Here is a 13723-nt window from a genome sequence, read left to right on the forward strand (position 1 = left end):
CCTGGAGGGAATAAACTCATCCTCCTTATTGTATAAGTGGAGGGGAACACACGCGCCTCCTGGAGGGAATCACACATCCTCCCAACACACTGGAGGGAATGAACTCATCCTCCTATTTATAGAACTGGAGGGGAACACACGCGCCTCCTGGAGAGAATCAACACATCCTCCAAAAAAAACATGCTGGAGGGAATGAACACATCCTCCTAAATTTAAACTGAACATGAATCCTGAAGATTGTTTTCCAACTTTCTCCCAAGGAAGGAACTTCAGGAAATTAGAACAGAACCTGAAAAACAGATTCACAGCATACAGACAATCATACAGGGAGGGCTCATGGCTTCATCTGCTATGACTAAAGGAAAGAAAATTACCAAGGTAAGAACCTAATTTTCCCTTCCTTGTCATCAAGCAGATGAAGCCATTACGTATGGGATGTAACAAAGCAATCCCTAGATAGGGTGGGAACAAGCCACACCACGCGCTAGCACTTGTGCACCAAAACGCGCATCCCTCCTGGCAGCCACATCCAGCCTGTAATGTCGGGCAAAGGAGAGCTTAGAAGCCCATGTTGCTGCACTGCATATCTCTTGAAGAGAGAGTGCTCCAGTTTCAGCCCAAGAGGAAGAAATCGCTCTAGTAGAATGTGCCTTAAAGGCTACAGGCGGAACCCTGCCGGCCAGCAGATAAGCTGAAAAGATAGTTTCTTTGAGCCAGCGGGCAATAGTGGCTTTAGACGCTGGAGACCCTCTGCAAGAACCGGATAGCAAAACAAACAGATGATGAGAAGTCCTGAAAGAGTTAGTAACTCGCAGATACTGCAGCAGAGTCCTGCGCACATCCAAAAGGTGCAGCTGCCCAAAAGATTCTGGAAACTCTTCCTCTGAAAAAGAGGGCAAGAAAATAGGCTGGTTTAGGTGAAAGGCTGAAACCACCTTAGGCATAAAGGAAGGCACAGTCCGAACCGTGACTCCGGACTCTGAAAATTGCAGAAAAGGGTCTCTACAGGACAGCGCCTGGAGCTCTGACACCCGTCTCGCCAAGGTAATGGCCACCAGAAAAACGGCCTTCAGTGTCAAATCTTTCTCCGATGCTCGCCGAAGCGGCTCAAAAGGAGATGCCTGCAGGGTTTTCAAAACTAGCCCCAGGTTCCAAGCTGGACACGGTGCTCGCACTGGAGGTCGGAGCCGAAGCACCCCTCTAAGAAACCGTGCCACATCTGGGTGAGCAGCCAAAGACACGCCTTCCACCTTACCACGAAGGGAGGCCAACGCTGCCACCTGCACCCGCAGGGAATTATAGGCCAAGCCTTTTTGTACACCTTCCTGCAAAAAGTCTAGAATCGGCGAGACAGGAGCCCGCATTGGAGCAATGGCTCTGGAAGCACACCAAGACTCAAACAGGCACCAAATCCTGGCATAAGCCACGGAAGTGGACCGCTTGCGGGCTTGCAGGAGAGTGGAAATAACTTTATTGGAATAACCTTTATCCCTCAATTGCGCCCTCTCAATAGCCATGCCGTAAGACCAAAGCGGCCGGCGTCCTCCATGGCTACCGGTCCCTGAGTCAACAGGTTCGGTACCAGAGGTAACGGCAGAGGAGCCTCCAGGAGCATCTGTCGGAGGTCTGCATACCAAGGTCTCCTTGGCCAATCCGGGGCGATGAGGACCACTTCTCCTGGGTGCAGCCGAATCCGCAAGAGCAGGCGCCCTATCAAGGGCCATGGGGGAAACACATAAAGTAGACCCAGAGGCCAGGGTTGAGCCAAGGCATCCAACCCCGCCGAGCGAGGATCTCTCCGTCTGCTGAAGAAGCACGGGACTTAGGTATTGGCACTTGTCGCCATTAGATCCATCACGGGCTTGCCCCATTTGGCACAGATCTGCAGGAATACTTCGTCTGCCAGATTCCATTCTGCTGGATCGATCTGATGCCTGCTCAGATAATCGGCCTGCACATTGCTCTGACCTGCAATATGAGCTGCCGACAGACACTGAAGATGCAGCTCGGCCCAGTGGCAAATCAGTTCGGCCTGCGCGGCTAGTGCTCTGCACCTTGTTCCGCCTTGTCGATTTATATAGGCCACCGTTGTCGTGTTGTCCGACATCACTCTGACAGCCAATCCTTCCAGGGTCACTTGAAAGGCCAGAAGCGCCTGAAACACCGCTTTCAACTCTAGGCGGTTGATGGACCACTCCGACTCCTCGGGTGTCCATAGACCCTGGGCATGCTTCCCCTTGCAGTGTGCGCCCCAGCCCTTCAGGCTGGCATCTCTTACCACTAGGTACCAAACGGGAAGCGTCAGCGGCATTCCTCGCCGCAGCATGCTGTCCGAGAGCCACCACTCCATGCTGAGACGGGCCGCAGGGAGCCAAGTAAGTCTGCATTGGTAATCCTGAGAAATACGAGACCATCTCCGGAGTAGGGAATACTGTAGAGGTCTCAGGTGCGCTCTGGCCCAGGGTACCACTTCCATCGTGGCTGTCATCGATCCCAGCAGCTGGACAATGTCCCAAGCTCGCGGGCGGGGCATCCTCAGGAGCAGACGGACCTGATTATGAAGCTTGCACCGCCTTAGCTCGGGTAGGAACACATAGCCCGAGACTGTGTCGAACCTGGCCCCCAAAAACTCTAGAGATTGTGAAGGGGACAGGTGACTTTTGGCCATATTGATGACCCAGCCTAGAGATTGCAGTACTGAGACCACTCTGGCTGTAGCTTGTAAGCTCTCTGTTGCAGAGTCTGCTCTGATGAGCCAGTCGTCTAGGTACGGGTGAACCCTGATACCTTCTCGCCTGAGAAAAGCAGCTACTACCACCATTACCTTCGAAAAGGTTCGGGGAGCTGTGGCGAGGCCAAAAGGCAAGGCCCTGAACTGGAAATGTTTTCCCAACACCGCAAACCTCAGAAACTTCTGGTGCGGGGGCCAAATCGGTATGTGCAAGTAAGCTTCTTTCAGGTCTAGAGACATGAGAAACTCTCCTGGCTGAACCGCCGCAATGACGGAGCGCAGGGATTCCATGTGGAAATGCCGCACTCTCAGGGACTTGTTCACTTCTTTTAAGTCCAGAATAGGGCGAAAGGACCCACCTTTTCGCGGCACCACAAAGTAGATGGAGTATCGGCCGCAGCCTTGCTCAGCGGGAGGCACCGGGGTCACTGCCCCTAACTGAATCAGACCTTGTAAAGTGTCCTCCACCGCCGCCCGTTTGACGGCAGAACCGCATCGGGACTCCACAAACACGTCTCTTACTGGGGCGTTGAATTCTATTCTGTATCCATCTCTGATCAGGTCCAGAACCCACTGATCTGAGGAAATCTTGGCCCACTCCTCGACAAAGAGGGAAAGCCGTCCTCCGATGACAGGCATCGAGGAGAGGGCCGGCGCACCATCATTGAGAGGGTCGCCCCTGAACTCCTGGTCTTGAGCCACCGGCTGCGGAACGCTTGTCCGAGCGAAAGGAGTTCCTCTGCTGACCACGGGCACGTGAAGTGAACCCAGCAGAACGCCCCGGGCGGTACCTTCTAGCTTCACGGAAGCGAGGTCTGTACGAGGAGTGGACCGCCTGGCCCTTAGAGGAAGGCCTCTGCCTATCTTTGGGCAAGCGCTGGGGTTTTGGATCACCCAGGCCTTTCACAATTTTCTCCAACTCCTCACCAAATAGGAGAAGTCCTTGAAAAGGCAACTTCACCAACTTTTGCTTAGAGGCCATGTCCGTTGCCCAGTGTCGTAGACACAGACGACGGCGAGCCGCCACTGCTACTGCCATTTGTTTAGCCGAAGCTCTGACAAGGTCATAAAGAGCATCAGCCACAAAGGACAAGGCCACCTCCATCTGCGGAGCCACATCCAAGAAGGGCTCCGCTCCATCTCCGGGCTGAGCCACTGCCTGTTGCAGCCAAGCTAGGCAGGCTCTCACAGCATAACAGCTGCATGCAGACGCCCGAACAGTGAGACCTGCAATTTCAAAGGACCGTTTCAATGCTGTTTCCAGCCTACGGTCTTGAACATCCTTCAGGGCAACACCTCCTTCAACAGGGAGGGTAGTTCTCTTTGTCACCGCAGTGACTAGGGCATCCACTGTAGGCATTTGAAAACGAGCCATATGTCCCTCACGCAGAGGGACTCTGAAAGGTCCCTCGGGGTCAGCCTACTGAGCCGAAACAAGCTCTAGGATGGAGTCATGCAAAGGGAAGGCCCGAGCAGCTTTCTTGGTACTAGCCATCCTGGGATTACCCGAGGAGGCCAAGCCACTGTCAGGATCTTCAATCGAGAGGGCCTGCAGGGTATGTGAAATAAGCGCTGGCAGCTCATCATGGTGGAAAATCCTCACCGCGGAGGGTCATCCAGATCCTGTGGTAAATCCGCACCTGACTCTGGTTCCTCAGACCAAGAACGTCTGTCAGAGTTCTCCGAATCCTCACACCCTGACCACGGGGGGGAAAAAGGTGCACCACAATCTGAAGGGGAATTAACCCTTCTGCGCTTATCTTTAGGCCAAGCATCCGGGAAAAAAACCTCACTGGGCAGTCCCAGGCCAGAATCCATCGGGGGGGGGGGGGGGGGGGGGGGGGGGGGGAATCAGAGGAGCCTCAGGCGACCCTTGAGGAAGGGCTCTTTTCATCATGTATGCTTTATGCAGCAAAAGCACAAAATCCGGGGAGAAAATCTCACCCTGGGCACCCAAATCCTGTCCGGTGCTAGCCACTCCTGAAATAACCTCATCTCGAGGTGCCCCACCCGGCTCAGGTCTCTCCGTGTCCACGGAGGCCGCGCCATGCGGTGTAAGCAAAATGGCGCCCGCTGCCAGCTCAGAGCGGGAAGAAACATTGCTCGCCATGCTCGGGCCGGCTCCTACGCCAATACAGCACGATTTACACAGCCCTGCTGCTGATTTGCGCTTGCCACAAGTGGAACAGCGCTTTACATTGTCCACAGCCATCGCCGAAAAATGACGGTAAAATCCAAAATGGCGGTTTCGCGCCAAAATCGCCCCGATCGCGGGCCCACCCCGGAGGAGTTGGAAAACACTCTTACCTCAAAGGATCTAGTGTACAACTACGATCCTGCTGAAAATCAGGTCAAAAACCTCTGTTCCAGCGTCTCTGCGTTTAAAAACACGACGCGACTTTTTTTTTTTTTTTTTTAAGCTGTGAGGAAAGCAGAGGTATTGAAGACTCCGGAGGCTCAGATGAGTGGGAAAGGCAGGGAAAGGGCGAACCTATATGCCTGCATCCACTGTTGGTGGGTAAGGACAGGGAAAGCAAGGCAATATGTTCACATCCACAGAAGTATGGGTAAGGCAGGGAAAGGGCTAACCTATGTGCCTTTAAAGTGAAGCTGCTATAGCCTCCAACACCCCGGTTAACAACTGGCAAGCCAGGAACCACCTCCCGGCAGATTTTTCTGGAGCTCGAACAAGCTGCAGCCACCCTGCTAAGGGAGATAGAGAATACTGAAGAGGCAGTGGAGCTGGCTGGCCAAGAGGGCACTGTGAAAGTTTGAGTGCTCTCTATCTCCCCTGCTGGTTGATGGACATAACCCATACGTAATGGCTTCATCTGCTTGATGACAAGGAAATTACATATAACTAACAATAGTTCTGCAAGTTCATTTTTCAATTCTATCAGTACTCTGGGATGATTACCATCCAATCCAGATGATTTGCTACTCTTCAATTTCTCAAATTGCACCATTACATCTTCCAGGTTTATAGAGATTTCATTCAGTTTCTCTGACTTATCAGCTCTGAATACCATTTCTGGCATCGGTATCTCTCCCAAATCTTCCTCAGTGAAGACCAAAGCAAAGAATTAATGTAATCTCTCCGCTATGGCTTTGTCTTCCCTGACTGCCCTATTTACTCCTTGGTCATCTAGAGGTACAACTGATTCTTTTGCCGGCTTCTTGCTTTTAATATATCGAAAAAAGTTTTACTATGTGTTTTTGCCTCCAATGCAATCTTTTTTTCAAAGTCCCTTTTTACCTTCCTTATCAGTGCTTTGCATTTGACTTGCCAATTCTTATGCTGTTTCTTACTATTTTCATATTCTGAAGAATTTTCTTTTAGTTCTAATAGCTTCCTTCACCTCACTTTTTAACCATGCTGGATGTCATTTGGTTTTCCTGCCTCCTTTTTTAATACATGAAATATATTTGGACTGGGCTTTCAGAATGGTATTTTTGAACAGCATTCACGCATGATGTAAAATTTTGACCTTCGTAGCTGCTCCTCTAAGTTTTTTTTTTTTCACTGTTCTTCTCATTTTACTTTTCAACATTTTTATTGATGATGACAGTTCAAAGAAAACACTTCCAAATAACATACATACCAAATTCAAATACGAACATGTACTCAACAAAAACAGCTCACGCAGTCCATCATCATCTTCCCCTCCCCTCGCTTTTATCCCCCCCCCCTTTACTCTCCATATTATTTTCCAACAATTATTTTAACAATCCATCCGAGGCACCCTTCAACTAATTCCAGCTACCATATATTTTGAACAAACCCTCTGAACGCTAATAATCACATCAGCAAACTATCTGACCTTTCTCCCTCTTACCCAATCTCCCCACCCATCCACCCCCCTTCCCCGATTAGTATTGTCCACATTTGTCTCTTTCCCATCCCCTCCTCCCTCTCTGCCCCCAGCTCTCCCTCTCCTCCCCCCTTCCAAATTCCTATCCCCTTCGAACTCTTGACCCCCCTCCCCCCTTCCCCTATTAGGTATCTATTTCACAAATCACAAGGTGTTAACAATAAGGCTTCTTCCCCTGGAGCTAAGACTAAGCTAAGGGTTCCATATCGCCAAATAGTCCTTCCTCCGCCTAGGGGATCCCCTGGCATCTCTTGCTTCCCAAGTCGCCAGCAAGTGCACTTGGTTCCTCCAATGCCAGTATACCGGAGGTTCCTCCGCCACCCAATATTGTAATATAACTTTTCGAGCTACTAAAGTCAACTTGCGACTCAAAAGGGTTGCATGTTTATTCATCGGATAGTATGATTTGGGTTTGTCTAACACAAATTGTTCCACTGAACCCCTCACCCCCTCTTTTATAATCCCAGCCAAAAACCGCCTCACCTGTTCCCAAAACTGCTGAATCTGGGGGCATTCCCATATCGCATGGAAAAACGTGTGTCTATATTGTTTGCATTTATTACAATTTACCCCCTCTTGTGGTTTCATATGAACCAGTTGTACTTTGGTTATGTATGCTCTAAGCATCACCCTTACTCCACACTCCCTTAGTCTTTCATCTTTCGTCAGTAAGGGGATAGTCTTAATGGTTGCTGCTACATCCCAGTCTCCCAATGACTGGTATGTAGCAGCAACCATTAAGACTATCCCCTTACTGACGAAAGATGAAAGACTAAGGGATAGTCTTAATGGTTGCTGCTACATCCCAGTCATTGGGAGACTGGGATGTAGCAGCAACCATTAAGACTATCCCCTTAATGCTACATCCCAGTCTCCCAATGACTTCCCCAAATCCTCTTCCCACCTTCTCTTCACCTCTGTGTGGTCTCTAATCGGGGCCCTCCTGTTAAGAGCCTGACTAAGCCCCGACACCGTGACCCTCAATTCCCACATCTGCTGAAAAACTCTCGTACCTTGGTTCCCAAACAACTCCCCACTGAGGATTTATCCAAATTAGATAGATAGTGCTTAATTTGTATATATGCAAACCTGTTACCCCATGTGGGACCTACTTTCTCTTGTAACTTTTCAAATGGCATCAACTTTCCTTCTTCCGTTAACAAATCTTCCAGCAAGACCATTCCCTTCTGTTCCCATATCCTAAATATGGGGCTCTCTAAGCCCGGTTCAAAGTCTCCATTACCCCTGATTGGTATCTGGTCTGAAACCAACGCATTTCCTCCCAATTTACTCACTAACCTCTTCCACGCTTCCCACAGAGGACCCAACAGAACACTCCACTTCAAAGGGGTTGGTATTTGCTTCTTCTTACAATGTAATAGATAATAGAAGTTATATGGTTCATAGAATGCTCTTTCCAGTTCCACTGGCGTATAGTGTTGTGTGTTCCCAAACCAGTCACTCAAGTGTCTCAATAAGCACGCTTCATTGTACGTTTTTAAATCTGGCAGCCCTAAACCTCCCTGTTTCCAAAATCCCAGCATATCCACCAATCGAATTTTGGGCTTTTTCCCTGACCAACAGAATTTACTCCACATTCTATTTAATAGGTATAAGTCTTTTTTTTAACATACACATTGGAAGACTCTGAAGAACATACAACCAGCGGGAAAACTGAACCATCTGCACCAGATTTATCCTCCCTAGCAACGATAACGGCAGAGCCTTCCAGCCTTCTTTCTTTGAGTATCTTCCATAAGACTCGTAATATTACTACGATATAAGGTACATACTTCCATTGTCAATCGGATCCCCAGATATTTAAAGGAATTAGCCGCCCATCGCAATGGGAAAGCAGTGTTCCACAAACATTTAACCTGCTGAGAGGAAGGCAATGGCTCCAATTTTTCCAAATTGATATTAAACCCTGCGTAGTCCTCATACTCCTGAAATAACTCCAAGAGTGCCTCCAGTGACTCTCTCGGTGTCTCCAGGTGAACTAACAAATCATCCACAAAAGCCGCCATCTTAAAACAATGTTCCCCCACCTGGATACCTCGGATATCCGGATTATCCATTATCTCCCGTATAAGAGGGTCCAGTGTTAACACAAATAGGAGCGGCGACAAAGGGCATCCCTGCCTAGTTCCTCGTAGTATCGGGAAAGGCTTTGAATCTCTTCCATTGGCCAACACTCTAGCCCGGGGGGACGAATGTAATGCCCTGATAACCAATACAAAACGTCCCTTGAACCCATAGGCCTTTAAGGTGTCATAAAGAAAATCCCATTTTACTCGGTCAAAAGCCTTTTCGGCATCAAGAGGCTTCATAGAGGCTCAAGAGGCGACTGAGGAGGGACTTCCCCAGATACGCTAATAAAGCGTTGATTAGCTTAATACAGAAGCCAGGGAGAGACGCCACGGACCCGGCGACCTATAGGCCAATATCATTAATAAATGTGGACATTAAAATTTTGTCGCGGGTCCTGGCAGAGAGGCTGGCACAAGTGTTACCATCCATAATAGGAGGGGAGCAAGTAGGTTTTGTCCGAGGCAGGCACTCTGTGATTAATGTGAGGAAACTAATAGCAGCCATGATAGAAGCTCCTGAGAGGACACCTAAGGGCATTGTTATCAGCCTAGATGCAGAGCGCGCCTTTGACAGGGTGGTGTGGCACTTCATGTATGAGGCTTTACATTGGATTGGAATGCGGGCATGGGCCGTGAAAGTCGTACAGGCGCTATAAGCAGACCCGAGGGCAAGACTAGTAGTGAATGGGGTCCGAACCGCAGAGTTCCAGATCATGAAAGGAACAAGACAGGGCTGTCCACTTTCCCCCTTACTGTTCTTGATAGCTCTAGCACCATTATTATGTATCATTAGGAGAGTCCCGGGGATCAAAGGGATGCAGACGGGGGGAGAAGAAATAAAGTTATTAGCATACGCGGATGATTTGCTGCTGTTAGTCGATGATCCGCAGCGTTCAGTAGCCTGTTTGCTGAGAGAGATTGGGCAGTATGGGGAAATCCCGGGATTTCGGCTAAACCTATCCAAGTCTCTGGCACTCCCAATAACAGATACCAGCAGACGAAAATGGGAAGGTCCCTTTCCCTTTAAATGGACAGAAGGAAAGCTGAAATATTTGGGGGTGGAAGTGCCAGTTTATTTGTCCACACTATATAAAGAAAATGTATGGCCATTATTAGCAGATGCTAGGCGTCTGATGGGTATCTGGAGCTCCTGCCCTCTGTCCCTGACAGGGCGTATAGTCCTTTATAACATGATAATAGCCCCCAAATGGCTGTATAAGTTTCAGATGCTGCCGTTGCACCTGCGAGGGCGAGACGAAAGGGAGTTAAAGGCAATGCTAAGGAAATTTTTATGGAATAATAAGCGCCCTAGACTCCCTCTGGAAGTGCTATATAAACCTAAAACGCATGGGGGCATGGGGCTGCTCAATATTCGATACCTTACCATTGCTTGTACCATAAGGCACGTTAGGGATTGGCTGGCGGGCAGTAGTCAATTCAAGAACACGGAGTTGGAAGCCTCACTCTCGCCTGGAATGCATTTGAGTTGTCTGCTGCACACCATAAAGAAAAGACAAGCAAACATGCCCACCATGAACTGGTTCATACGCTCGGCCAGGGCAATGTGGAGGTGGCTGTGTCACAGACATGGCTTCTCGGCAGCAGCTACTCCTTTTGTCTCACTGTGTTTAAATCCTGAATTCCCAGGAGAGACCATGGGGAAAACGTTTGCGCTCTGGAAGCAGAAGGGCATCTGCTACTTATATCAGCTGTTGAATGAAGAAGGACAACTCAGAGTTTGATTTACCATCTGCAGACTTTTATGCGTATGCCCAGGTAAAACACTATGCACAGTCCTTGGGAGTGTTTAATTTAAGTGAAGATGTACAGGACATGCTTTCGACTGCGCTCACATTGGGATCTCAAAATGCAGTGCCACTGCGCTTTCACCACAGGCACCTATTGGATACTACAGAGGACATTGACTTGTACAACGGCGGAGAGCTGGACGCGAGAGCTCGGGATAGAACTTACAATAGAGATGCTTCAGATCTTTCTGCAGTCTATGTTGCGCGGGGTCCCTTTCATCAGGCAGTGGGAACAGCAGTATAAGTTTGCCACGCGAGCATATATAGCCCCGATCAGAGTGCAGAAAGCGGGCTTTGGAATGGGAGACTGTCCTAAGTGTGGAGCAGGCATGGCAACCCTGGGACATATGTTTTTGGTATGCCGTCAGGCAGTTTTGGATACAATTGTTGACAGAAATTGGCCACTGTTGGAAGCAAAAAGTAGTGATTAATCCTCTGATTTTGTTTGATGTATTCACTATGGAGAAGCCCATACCATCAGGATATGTCGAATTTTTACGAAAGGCAGCTTTGATTGGGAAGACAGTAATTTTACTCAAATGGAGGGAAGAGCAAGCACCCACCAAAGAGCTGTGGAGGTCGAAAATGACAGAGCTATTGCACCTAAAGTTATGTGGATATACTCTCTACAATGGAGAGGAGAAATATTCGTCTGCCTTCAGGAAAGTGTGGGAGAGATATTGGAATACACTCCACCCCACATCAAAGCGGCGAATTCTGCAAAAGCTGGCTGGCAGAGACCGGCCCAAAATATACCTACCACTGGGAAAGATAGCGGAGGATGCCCTGACCACTCAGCCATTTAAAAGCAAGGGGGGGGGAGGGAGCGAGGGAAGGTAGCAAGAGGGAAGGGAGGGGAGGAGGAGGGTTGGGAAGGGTTGGATGACTAATCCTAATAGAGTAACTTTCACAAAAGTGTGCCAATTATGGGAAAGTCGCATTCTTATCTGCTTCGCAGTATATTTGTTTTGTTGTCATCAATAAATGTATGGTAAATATAGAATTGATAAGGGGTGTTAGTTGGGTAGTAGTGAGGAGGGAGGGTGGAGGGGAGAAAAATTAAAAGATGGGATGCTTTTAAAGCTTATATCCGAGGTTCAATCATACGCTTTACAGCCAAAAAAAACAAACAACAAATGTCTGAAATCACAGAATTAGAAAAATCAATAAACCATCTGGAAAAATTACACCAACAATCTCCATCTAACATGGACATCTTAAGCAAACTAAGGAAAGACAGATACAAATACAACATATTATTAGCCAATAATGCAAATAAAGAGATTTTTATGAAATCAGCACAATATTATGCCAGTAATAATAAATCTGGACATTTACTAGCCAGCTACCTAAAAACTAGAGCCGAAAAGAATGATATCTCTCATATTAAAGATTCTAATGATGTCAGTATAACAGATAACCAACAAATACTATCAGCCTTCCAAAAATTCTATGACGAATTATATAAATCAGAATCTAATACAGATTACATTGATACTTCTTCGATAATTTAAATCATGACACCATTGACGACGATGACAACTTACTATTCTCTTCTCCCATAACTGACCAGGAGGTAAAATCTGCTATAAAGTCCATGGCTAAAAAAAAAGCTCCCGGCCCAGATGGATTTACATTAGAATTTTATCTTACTTTCCAAGATATACTCGCCCCTCTAATAAGCTCCTTCTTTAATTATTTAATCTCATCAGGGGAAGTTTCTGGATCCTTTACCGAAGCTACAACTATAGTTCTCCCAAAACCTGGCAAGGATCCCCAAAGAATACAAAACTATCGCCCTTTATCTCTTATAGATATTGATGCCAAAATTTATGCTAAAATCATACCAGAAAGACTACAAACTATCTTACCCAAAATCATAAATACTAATCAGACTGGCTTTATGCATGGAAGACATTCTTATGACAATACCAGATTATTTACTAACATACTTATACAAACACAAAAATCAAATACTCCATATGTGGCCATAGGTCTTGACGCCGAAAAGGCTTTCGACCGCGTAGAATGGCAATATATGTTTCATACCTTAAAGTGGTTTGGTTTCACACAAAACGCTATTAATTTGATAAAAGTACTCTATACCTGTCCATCTAACAAATTGTTTATTAATGGTCAATATTCACCTCCCTTCCGGCTGACAAGCGGTACAAGACAAGGATGCCCCCTCTCCCCATTACTATTTAATATCGCCCTGGAACCTTTACTTTTTTTTTTTTGATTTTATAGAAGTCTTTATTGAACATTGCAAAAGCAATACAATATTCACTCAATGCACGACTCAATACAATTGTACAGTATCCAACAAGCTTTACATGAGTGTGTAACAGTAATACCATCCAGTCAATGACAATGTTAGAATAAACACCAATTCTACTCCAAGTTTTTTTTTAAATTTTTTTTTTAAACTTATAACTTCCCTTATTCTACTCCCCCTCCCCCCTCCCCCCTCACCTTCCCGAATGCTCTGTCATCATACTGATTAGTCTGAACAATTTTTTAGAAAGGGTTCCCACACCCTTTCCCATGCAGGCAATGTTTTAGCTCTCTGGGCAGTCAATCTCTCCATTTCACATATGTAGCGCACCTTAGTGTTCCACCTCACCATTGAGGGTACTAAAGGTGACTTCCAGTGTTGTGCTAAATTCAAACGGGCTGCGTGCAGAGATCCTCTCAACAGAAGCCACTGATCTGAGGTGAGACCTATTGGTCGCTGCCCAAATAAGAAGGTTAGAGGATGCCACCTCACAGATTTACCTACCCACTTCTGAGTACGTGCTTGTATCCCCTTCCAGTAAGCCTTTGCTTTGGGACAAGACCACCAAATGTGCCCCATTGTACCCTCTCCCCCACAATTTCTCCAACATTCCTTAGGCACTTTAGCATACATGTGGTGCAATCGAACCGGGGTCAGATACCATCTATACATTACTTTAATAGCGTTCTCTTGCATATTCACTGCTCGAGCTGATTTCAAAATCTTTTTCTCCAGTGTGACCCAGTCCGCCTCCGGTAATGTGAAATGTAGTTCTTGCTCCCACCTCCTCCTATGTTGTACATATGGTCTGGCAGTAGCCATCAACTGTGCGTATAAGAAGGATATCAGCCCTCGTTCGATCTTAGAGTCTACACATATTTCCTCCAGTGGGTGCGTATCCCGCTTCAGACTGCTTTTGTATGCCTGTGCTGTCAAAAAGTGTT

Source organism: Microcaecilia unicolor, chromosome 2 (genome assembly GCF_901765095.1).
Source record: "Microcaecilia unicolor chromosome 2, aMicUni1.1, whole genome shotgun sequence".
NCBI classification, from domain to species: Eukaryota; Metazoa; Chordata; class Amphibia; order Gymnophiona; family Siphonopidae; genus Microcaecilia; species Microcaecilia unicolor.